This window comes from Sinocyclocheilus anshuiensis, unplaced genomic scaffold (assembly GCF_001515605.1).
Source record: "Sinocyclocheilus anshuiensis isolate Anshui unplaced genomic scaffold, SAMN03320099.WGS_v1.1 scaffold1257, whole genome shotgun sequence".
NCBI classification, from domain to species: domain Eukaryota; kingdom Metazoa; phylum Chordata; class Actinopteri; order Cypriniformes; family Cyprinidae; genus Sinocyclocheilus; species Sinocyclocheilus anshuiensis.
In genome coordinates, this window is record NW_015548249.1 from 270455 (window position 1) to 281463 (window position 11009).

The 11009-nt window shown below is 36.1% G+C and overlaps 1 protein-coding gene across 4 annotated transcripts in view; it reads left to right on the forward strand.

Annotated features, from left to right (window-relative positions):
* Positions 1-4553: 4553 nt before the first annotated feature.
* The window catches only part of pik3cb (phosphatidylinositol-4,5-bisphosphate 3-kinase, catalytic subunit beta), a 52011-nt gene continuing 45555 nt past the window's right edge, over positions 4554-11009 (forward strand). For all 4 annotated transcript variants that reach the window (XM_016442755.1, XM_016442758.1, XM_016442756.1 and 1 more), the window contains exon 1: positions 4554-5036. The gene's annotated coding sequence lies outside the window, so the exon portion shown is untranslated. The remainder of the gene's footprint in view (positions 5037-11009) is intronic.

Here is an 11009-nt window from a genome sequence, read left to right on the forward strand (position 1 = left end):
AATTCAGAATTAGTCGTATAGGAAGAAGGATTATGATCCCATTAACCTTTCAACATTTCTTACCCATTGTCACATCTGTTTTAGGCTTTGTATGTGTTTTGATGTCTTTTATTTTGAAGTTTGTCATACTCATGTTGCCTTTGGCCATGTAATTCCCTGTCTCTCATGTGATCATGTCACATGCTACCTGTCCTTAATGTGTCTTGTTCTGGGCTGCATTTCCCAAAAGCACCGTAAGCTTAAGTTGAAGATGAAATTGGTTTCAATGGGTCTATGATGTACTTGAGCTTACAATTCTTTTGGGAAATGCAGCCCTGATTGGTTCACTGTCTTGATTACTTTCAGGTGTGTCTTATGTCATTAGTCCTCATGCTTCCTTTAGACTCCTGTCTAGCTTTGTTTGTGTAACCCGCTGTTGGTGTCAAGTCTGTTTATGGTTATAGTCAAGTTCTCTTCAAGTCTAGTTCTTACACTAGGAGCTCCTGCAACTCCGCCCGCATCTTATGTCATTATTCTTTGTGTGTATATATAGCCTTCATGTCTCTTTAATGTCTTGTCTATCTTTTTGTAACCTGCTGCTGGTGAGTTTGTCAAGTCTGTTTATGGTGTAGTTCTCATGTTCAGGTGCTCATGTTATGCTTTAGTTCTGTTTATTTTTGTATCATGCTTATAATCAAAGAAGGAAATTACTTATGTTGTTGTCTACTGTAAAGGTATTGCTGCGATGCCTCCAAATGATATTACTAGTCTTTTATGCTTGCGTAGGAAGAACTATTCCTCCAGATAATCAATTGGGATTTAGTTAGAAGTACCTGGGGTGCATTCAGAACACAGAAAATCAGCTTTCTCTTACTATGCTCCTTGGTTGTGGACAATTTCAAATTATTACTCCATTAAAAGCAATTCCTCCTTTGAATATTTTTGAAAATGTTTTGCATCGTGTAATGAACGAACCTTGTTGCTGTTTTAATTAATTTGTTGATTCATGATTACTGTTTTGCTTTGGTCATATAGAATTTTGTCGTGTGTGTGTGTGTGTGTGTGTACTGGTTTAACTATACTTGTGAGGACGAAATGTACTCACTTATATAGTGAAAGATCATGACAACCCACTAGTGAGGACATTTGACTTGTCCTCACTAGTTAAAAAAGGCTTATAAATCAGCCAAAAGATGTTTTGATGTAGATCCAGTGTTCTACTGCACATATTTTTGTGATGGGTAAGTTTAGGGGTAGATGTCGGGTTAGGGGATAGAAAATATCATTAACCTGATAGAAAATCAGTGGAAGTCTTTGAAATGTCCTCAAGACAGCAAAACAAAAGTAGGTAGGTGCGTGTGTGTGTGTGTGTACTTGTTTATGCTACATTGTGGGGACCAAATGTCCCCACGAGGATAGTAAAACCTGAAATTTTTGACACGAGGGAAAGAATTATGAAAAATAATAAAATGATGTTTATATGAAAGTGTAACAATGCAAACAGGTTTTCTGTAAGGGGTAGGTTTAGGGTTAGGGGATAGAAAATATTGTTTGGTCAGTATAAAAGTGATAGAAATCTATAGAAAGTCCCACAATTCACAGAAACAAACTTTTTTTTTTTTTTTTTTAAATGTGAAAGTTTTGTACAGTCAGTCATCTTGGCCAGGACTCCCCGGAAGAGGTTTCCTTTAATCTCAATGGGACCTTCCTGGAAAACTAAAGGATAAATAAATAATTTATCAATAAAACTGGGTTCGCATTCGGATTGCCTCAGTGGACTTTGTTACACACATTTCATGAATTTGAATCCGCAAACTATGTGCTGACATCAATATTCTACTAACATTATTTTCTAACATTGACTTGTACAACTCTCATTATAGAGTGGTCCAACCCTGTAGCGTTTAAGTACTGAGTAATATTAATTAATAATGAATTAATATTAATTAACGGAGTAATAATTAACATATGTGACCTTGGACCACAAAACCAGTCATAAGAGTCAATTTTTTTAAATTGAGACTTATACATCACCTGAAAGCTGAATAAATAAGCTTTCCATTAATGTATGGTTGTTAGGATAGGACAATATCTGGCCGAGATACAACTATTTGAAAATCTGGAATCTGAGGGTGCAAAAAAAATCTAAATATTGAGAAATGTCCAAATGAAGTCCTTAGCAATGCATATTACTAATCAAAAATTAAGTTTTGATATATTTACAGTAGTAAATGTACAAAATATCTTCATGGAGCTTGATCTTTACTTAATATCCTAATGATTTTTGGCATAAAAGAAAAATCTATAATTTTGACCCATACAGTGTATTTTTGGCTATTGCTACAAATATACATGTGCTACTTATGATTGGTTTTGTGCTCCAGGGTCACACATTTTGAAGAATGTAGGTAACCAACAGTTGCTGGTCCCCATTGACCTGCATAAAAGAAAAGAAATAATAATAATAATAATAATAATAATGAAACAAGTTAATGGGGACCAGAAGCTGTTTGGCTACTTGCATTCTTCAAAAAATGTTTTGTGTTCAGCAGAAGAAAGAAATTCCTACAGGTTTTTAATCAATTGAGGGTGAGTAAATGATGATTTTTGGGCAACTATCCCTTTAAATAAAGCCATTAAAGTCTTTTAATAGCCTCCATCTACCCACATAGTTTACCACCTCAGCACAGCCCTTTCTGCAGTTGAGATCTTAAAGGTTTGTAATCTAATTTAGAAGCAAAAAAAAAAGCCCTTTCAAACAATTACATACCTCTTGGCCAATGTTCACAATAAAAAAAAAAAGAAAATTAAAAAAAAAAGATTATTTTACGATACCTATAATTATACGCCTAGGCATGGGGGCTCCTTTCAAGTGTCATGTGTGTCTAGTTACAGCTGATAAGATTAGGAGTTAGGGCTGGTTTAGATCCCGTTAACAGAATGTTTAATGAAATAAGAATGGAATGGGTGAATAATGGAAGCATGCTGCTTGTGGGTCCAGCCATTTAATATCAACCAATATGTGGCACATTTTAACCTAAAACATTCACATAAAATGCACCTTTCAGACATTAACAACTCAGTTGCAAATAATAATAATACATCTTATCATTCCCTAAATAAATACCAAACACATTCCTTCATGTATATACACACACACACACAGTTCCACACGTATGGAGTCATCTGTGGGATGACTGAAAGAGAGTTTGTGCTTTGAAACTTGATCTCCTCCACCAGTCCTATTTCTGCCTCTGCTCACCACAGGAATGACTGGAGAATGTTTAGGAAAGGCTTGGAAATGCTTATCAGGAAATTTAGATCTGATAATTTCTAACTGAAACATGACCAACAGTAAGTGCATCAGTAAGGCAGTCTGCTGAATTTAAATGACTGCAGCACCAGAACCCCCATTATAACCAGTAAGGATCTATTACTGCAAACTATAAAGACCTTAGTTGGCCCAAACACCTGGAAAGCACAATGAGAAAGTATGTCTTCTAATGGGAGAACATAAAAGAAAACACGGTAAAATACTGATCCTGTTAATTTGAAAAAGTTGTTTTTGAATACAGGCAACTATTTAATAACGTCATTTCATTATGAAAATTTTACACAAATTCATACATTTATTTTTTTTTTCACAATAAACATTCAGAATTACAGCACTTCCCTTTCAATGTCATCCTGCTCTTATGAGGAAAAGAGTTTTTCTCTCTAGTATTGGCGACCTATTCTGTAGGCCATGCAGTAAGGGTAAGTATGGGGTCAAAAATATAGGGTCCAATGTACTGTTTATAAAAAGGAATTTTCAGCACTTATTTTTCACAGGTGTTTTCCCTGTGCTTTAAATAAAGTATTGTGTTTTAGGGTTAAATTAAATGTCTGTAAACTTAACGGATAATGTCCTGGTGAAACGTTACCAATACCTTTTCTGTGGATTTTTTGCTCTTTTTTTTTTCTTTCTTTTAATTCTTATTCTGTCAATTTTGCCAAATTAGATACGCTAAGAAATAAATGAATGGTCATTGGCGCTGCCATTTTACCTATCAGCCTTTATATTACACATTAAAAAGTCATGCAGGTTTAGAACAACGTAAGGGTGATTATTAAAATAAATTTTCCAGCCCAAACTTACACGCTTAGATGCAAATTTGCAATATATCCACTATCACCACTAGAGGTCAGCAAATCCCCCCAAAAATACACGCTAGATGTCAAGCGTTACAGGTCCTTTTTAAGGAACTTGATTATGGCAGAACACAGCAAGGATTAAGAAAATTCGCTCGTTAAATCATTCGAGTGAAACTTCGGTTTAATTTTCTAATTTCCCCATAAATCCTCTCATCGTCGTCATCATCATCATTATTATTATTATTATTATTATTATTATTATTATTATTAAGTTACAAAGTACACTATATGAGTTAAATTAAATAATAACGAAATAATACTGGAAAACAAACATCCAAAACGGCTGAAATCGTAACAAATCAAAGAGTGTTGTTCAGGGAAGAAGTGGAGCAGTTATCCAGTGCACCCTCATCCCAGTGGAATGCGTTAGTGGAGTGAGAGTCACGCAGTGCACCGGGCCTAGTCTGCGTGGAGATATTTACACGACATTTAACACATTCTCGACTGCGTAAACTGTCATCGCATCACATTCTGTCTATTTCCGGGTGAAATCACGGCTCAGAAGTTCGGGTGTTTGTGGACTGTCGACAAAATAGCGGTTACGTGTGGAAAGGGAGGGTTGTACATGGCAAACAGAGGAAAAAAAAAATCGAGCGATCGCTCGCTTGTTTCTCTCAGCCTGCTGAAAGAAGCAGGAAGCGGACTAGAGCTGTTCACCTGCACCGTGTCGAATGAAAGACTGCATTAGACATTTGAAGGGGAAGAAGGCTCAGCTTTCGCCTTTTTACGGTGATTGAAACCTGACCGGTGTTTGGAGTTCAACCCGAGACGCGCGGACAGTTAACTTTTAACATTTAGTTTCCGTGAATTCTACAGAACTGGCGTCGGACATTCCATTCCAGTTGGAATAATCTGTTCTAAAGGTGAGCGTTTTGCACCGTTTATTGTTATATTTTCGCCAATGTGTGTATTGATTTGAACTGCGTAGATATTTGCTACATTTTGTTACGATCTTTGCCGACGGCTTCTTTTGATCTCAGGCGCTGCCAGACTCCATGTTATTTGTTTATTAATCATTTAAAGTTGAATACATGGGATGTTACGCTCAGACAGTAAACATGACTCATTAGTTGCGAAGTATTGTTGTGCTTCGATTCGATTAATTATTGGGTTATTATTTAAGTCTCATTCTATCTAAAATTTGTTGACTTTGGGAGTTGTGAAATGCTTTAAATTCATTCTTAACATTATGAGTATCAAACCGAGGTGCTTGACTTCTCTAGTGCTAGTTGTAGATGTGGAAGAGTTTTATGGAGTTGTATGCGATGTTGGCATCCATTTGATTGATATTGATTTCTTAGTTTATTTTTTTAAGTAATAAAGTTAAGTCACAATTTTATTATCAAACAATAGATCGTAATGTATCGATCCATTACGGCCATTTGTTTAAAAAGTAGGGCAGGTTGGATGACACTCGATCACAAGTTTACCGGACAGTCCATAAAACGTGGGTTTATAGGACAGGGAGGCACGACATCAGCTGTGTGTCTTAGACGGATGCGATGCCATAATACTGGACTAAACTATGACTCAAACGCCATACAGACATGAGTAATAAAGGCTGAGCACAGTCAGCCTCAGGGCACGCCCACAGGCCGCTCACCAACCTGCTGATGCATACTGCACATAAAGGGAAAAGCATTTTCTGGATCTAATAATCCGTTCCAGATCATTCAGAATTTGGAATTCACAAACCTCCTTGAAAGTAACCACTGACGATGCTCCCCCCAGTTCCCCAGTATCTTGTCAAATCGAAGCAGATCAAGACTGTCTTCAGTTTGACATCATTCATAAGGTGGTTGCGGCTAAATCAATATTCCGTTAGTTATTCTTAATTAGATATGAGAACATTCTGATTTCAGTAGCCTATTATCTGGAATGAAACATGAGGTTGGGAGTGGGAAACTTAAACCCAAATATTCTCACTTCTAGTGTGTTTTTTAACCAAAGTATTTTTAAAAAGTCTTTAAATTTTTTTTAAATAGAACCTCATTTAAAGAATAAGTATACTTTGTTTTTATATGCACACACTATCAAATGCCTCCATTGTGCGTAACAAGTATTTCATCATCATCAGCAGGGTACTCATATAGTTCGGAATTGTATAAGTGTAGAGGTAAGATTTAGAGGTATAGAAAAAAAAAAAAAAAGAGTGTTTTTTTTTTTTGTGTGTGGAAAGATTAGAGTGCACCACTGTATGCAGACACTAGCATACTTGCAAAAAAACAAACAAACAGACCACACCTTGCTATTTAGTCTGTGTTAGTTGATGAGAAAGTGAAAACCTAAAACAAATATTTAGTGTCTGATAAAAACAATGTGAACCTCTGAAATGAAATGTCAGTGTTATTTTGAGTGAACTATTCCATTAAAGGGGTCATATGATGCGATTTCAAGTTTTCCTCTCAGAAATCATAGCACATCAGCTGTGTACTGCATCATCACTGTGTCTGTCACGCGACTCTGTTGCCCTTTCGGGCTTGAACTGATGGTAAAACTAACGACATTATTAACTGTCTTGATATTTACTTTGAAAGCTGACGCTCGCGATTATGGTAAGGGGCGTTACATTTCCGACGCGTGCTTGTGATGTTCGGCCAATGACAATTCACTGGGTCAGCTGGCCAATCAGGGCAGACTTCGCTTGTCAAAGGAGGGGGCTTTGTTGAAAACGACATGTTTGAGAGAGGCGGGGCATAGAGGACCTACAATAATGTACAGTATTTGAAAAATAATGTGTTTTTTGAACATTAAAGCATGTCAACATATTCTGTTACTCCAAATACACAAAATAATGATCTTTAAAATAGCATCATGTGACCCCTTTAAGACCATCCCTTTATGGATATACAATGGCCATGGTAACTGTAATTTGTGCTAAAGTAACACAGTTATTGTTACTTCAGTAAAACTTGGAATTAGGCACTTCTCAAATGTAACTACATGACATTCTGAAAGCTGTTTACTATGTTTGAATGAGATTCATTTTAAATATATATTTTTTTAAATAAATTTTTTAATATAGCAATAACTGGAACTGGATTAACTATTTTTGGCAAACATTATAAGTACAACAGTGAATTTTGCCAAGGTTATTTCCTTTTTCCTTTTTGGTTTTAGAACAAGGGAAATATAGGACTGTAATTTTAAATAATATGTGTGGAATAAGCATGCAATTTAAAAAAAAAAAAAAGAAATTACAATATGATGATTGTAAACCTGCAACTGAATGTTATGTTTGATGCATGCTTTCAGAGAGAGTTCGGACCATATTTTAGAGTTAAAATGAGCATAAACAATCCAGGACTGAGATTTATTTCTTTGTGTGTGTGTGTGTGTGTGTGTGTGTGTGTGTGTGTGTGTGTGTGTGTGTTACTCTGCACCCTCATAAGCCATAAGTTATGAAACATGAAAGGTCATCTTTAGTCAGATAGTATATTAGTGTGTGTGTAGATGTGTGTTTTTGTGAGTTGAGCTCCCTGGCCCTCACCCAGCTACATGTGACAAGAGCTTCAGAGAGACTTCGGTGGCAGACTGTGATGTCATCAGTCAGGGGACACAAACACTTTGGGATGCCCACACACACTCGCTCACAGTCAGAAGAGAGGTCACTGTGGTGACAGGGGCCATGAATGGGCTGATTCTCTCAGTCATGTGAGAGCACAGTGTGTGTGTTTGTTTTAGCGGTGCAGGAAAACATTTTTCCTTAGAAATGGGGACAAACACACACATGCACACCCACAGGGCTGACTGTATGGTTTAAAGAGCAGATTATGTATGGGAGAGCCAGTTAGAGTTAAGAATTACGTCTTTAACTTCATAATCTTTTACAAATAATAAATATGTTTATAATAAATAATGTCAACAAAATTGGCCCTACTTACTGTCTTAATGCAAGTTTGAGGTCATATTGCACATGCTATTTTTAAGAAAAAAATGTTTTTCTTTGTAATCATTCATCAAAATGTAGGCTGTAGGCTAAAGTTAGGCTGCACAGCCTTTTCATTAATATGTTTTTGTAATACTGTTAGTTATTGTAGGTAATGCAGCCTTTGTAAAATCTTGCCAGTAGGTAGTAATATAAGTTTAATATATCATTAATTTTAATATATTATTGGAAGCGACCCAACTATGCCTCTATGTTTTCATGTTTCCCTAAAGATCTGTGTTAACTTTTTCAATAAAATTAGTATTAAATATGCCATTTTGCCACAGGAGCTTTTTTATTTTTAATAATTTTTAATAATTAAAAAAAAAAATTAATATTTTTTTTATTGTCCAATCAAGAGAAATCAGCTGGCAATTATTGATGCTTGTGAAAAGGCGGATGGCAAGTCGCGTACCTTGCGAGCATCTTTTGATTGTTTTTTTTTTGTTTGTTTGTTTTTACATTGAAAAAATTGTTTGGCAAAAAAGTTTGTTTTTATAGTACAATGACCTCTTGTCAAAATATAAAGGAAATATAATGTCTAATGACATGACTCTTTAAATATTTAGATTCCATCCTAAATCAGTTTTTTTTCCTTTCAACTATCAGATATAAAAAGATGTATCTAAGGTCATAAAAGTGTAATTGGCTAATCTAAATCCTTGGACCACAGAAAATTCATTTGTTCAAATTGTATTTTATTTCATAGCACATTGTTTAGCACATTAATGCTAAAGAAAAAAATGTAACAAATGTTTTGTGAAACATCAGTTCTCTTTTGTCTACATACTGTCTAATTATGTTTTCAAATGACACAAGAAGTGGGCTTATAAGGTAAATGGGCAAGGTTCACTTCCCTTAAAGGTTACATCTTTGACAACATGCAATAGATTTGAAAATGAAGCGTTTCTGTTGGGTTGCAACAGTGTTCTCAACAGCCAAAAAGCCTTGTTAAAAGTGAGTGCCACTGGTGTTTCAGGAGGGAGTTCTCCACAGTTGCAAACTCATTCAGGTCTCGTCTAGTGCCTTCATATGTCTCTTTATCTGTGTGGTTACGCCTCTGTAGGTTTATTCAACGCATGTTTGAAGCTACCAGGTAGCTTAACATGGATTGTAGTGATGTGATCATTTGAGTTTTTTAAATATTTTTTGTAGCTGCTACCTTTTATTGGATGGCAATTATGTACCCATTTGTTGAATGAAATATAACATTATATAGGCCTTACATATATCATTATTTTAACAAATGGGAATACGTTTTTAAGCTTGTGGGAAGTGTCTAAAATGGTTTTTACTCAAATTATACAAGTGGTTAATAGAAAAGAATCATAGTTCCGCTTTCATTTTATGTCCATAATTTGATCAATTAGTGTCAAGATAGTCAGTGATTACAAGCCATCTGCACTCATTTCCTGTGGAACCCCAGCTGGGACACATGATTGACAGTTTTAATTGAGTCCCGCTTTCTTACATATGTGGCCTCACATTTGCACGGTTGTCTCTTCTGTTTTATGCACTTACATAATAGCTGATTTGCATTCTTAACTGCAGGCCTGATTGCCATGCATATACGTACTCACACACCTGTATGCACACCTGCGTACTTGAGAAGTGCTATGGTGAACACTGAACAGAACTCTAAGCGTGCCCACACTTGGAATTCTACAATTCTCTGAATACGAGTCAGGACATGCTAAAGAATTCAGTATCGAGAAATGGGAAAGGAGGGAGTGAAACATACCAAGAGGAATAGATGGAAAAGAGAGAGAAAATAATGAAGCTTTAAGTGTGTTAAAGCAAATAAATTGATTCATAAATGAGAATCTTTTTAAATATATGTAAACAGATGTTCATATTTAGTCTGAAATCCTTTGGGAAGCGATAACAAGCATGTATGTTATAATGTTTTTATTTGTGCCTTTTTTGAATGTGCCTTTGAGAGGCTAATCTTTGTAACTTGATCAAGTAAAAAAAAAAAAATGAAAGTGTGCCAATATTTCACATAAGCTCACATACATGCTTACCTGGCTATTTCAAGCCCTCTTCTCAGACTGATTTGCCCGGCATTTTCTCTGTTTGTCTGTTCGTTCCTGCTTGTCATATTACTGCACATGCATTAAGAGTTGAATACATTTGGTTCTGTGTTGGATCACTACTTGGTCCAGTGTAAAATCTGTCATCATGCAAAACCCAAAATAAAAACCTCTGATGAAGAAGACATGACATATAATCACAGAGACACACTGATTTCTATGTCTCGAGAGCCCTAGATGAAAAGTTAGAAACCGCACTGCAGTCATCTGAAGCGGTGTGACAGATGCTTTTGCCTTCATCTTTCTGTTTTTCTCATGTGTGTGAGAGAGAGCGATGAATTGAAAATTGAATGTCTCTGCTTTCCGTCTGTCAGTTCTTGCTTCAGTAACTTTCTCATGTAGATGCATATCACAGCTTTATTCAGACAGGCATGTACAGTTAGTTGTAGAGGAAGAGAGTGAGAGACACATGTGTGCTCCACCCACGGCTAAAACGGGACCTTTGTTCAGTCAGGCCTCAGTAGGTAACTGATTAACGTCTCTTTTAGTGTGCGTGTGTGTTTATTGAAATTTTGCCACCGTGGCACAGCACTGAAAGGGCAGCTGCACAATGGACTCTAAATTTAGAGGTTAAAGGGGTCATATGATGCTGCTAAAAAGAACATTATTTTGTGTATTTGGTGTAATGAAATGTGTTTATGCGGTTTAAAGTAAAAAAAACACATTTTCCACATACTGTACATTATTGTTTCTCCTCTATGCCCCGCCTTTTTGAAACGCACAGCGAGGTGTGCTGTGATTGGCCAGCTATCCAAATGCATTGTGATTGGCCGAATACCTCAAGCGTGAGACGGAAATGTTACGCCCCTCACATA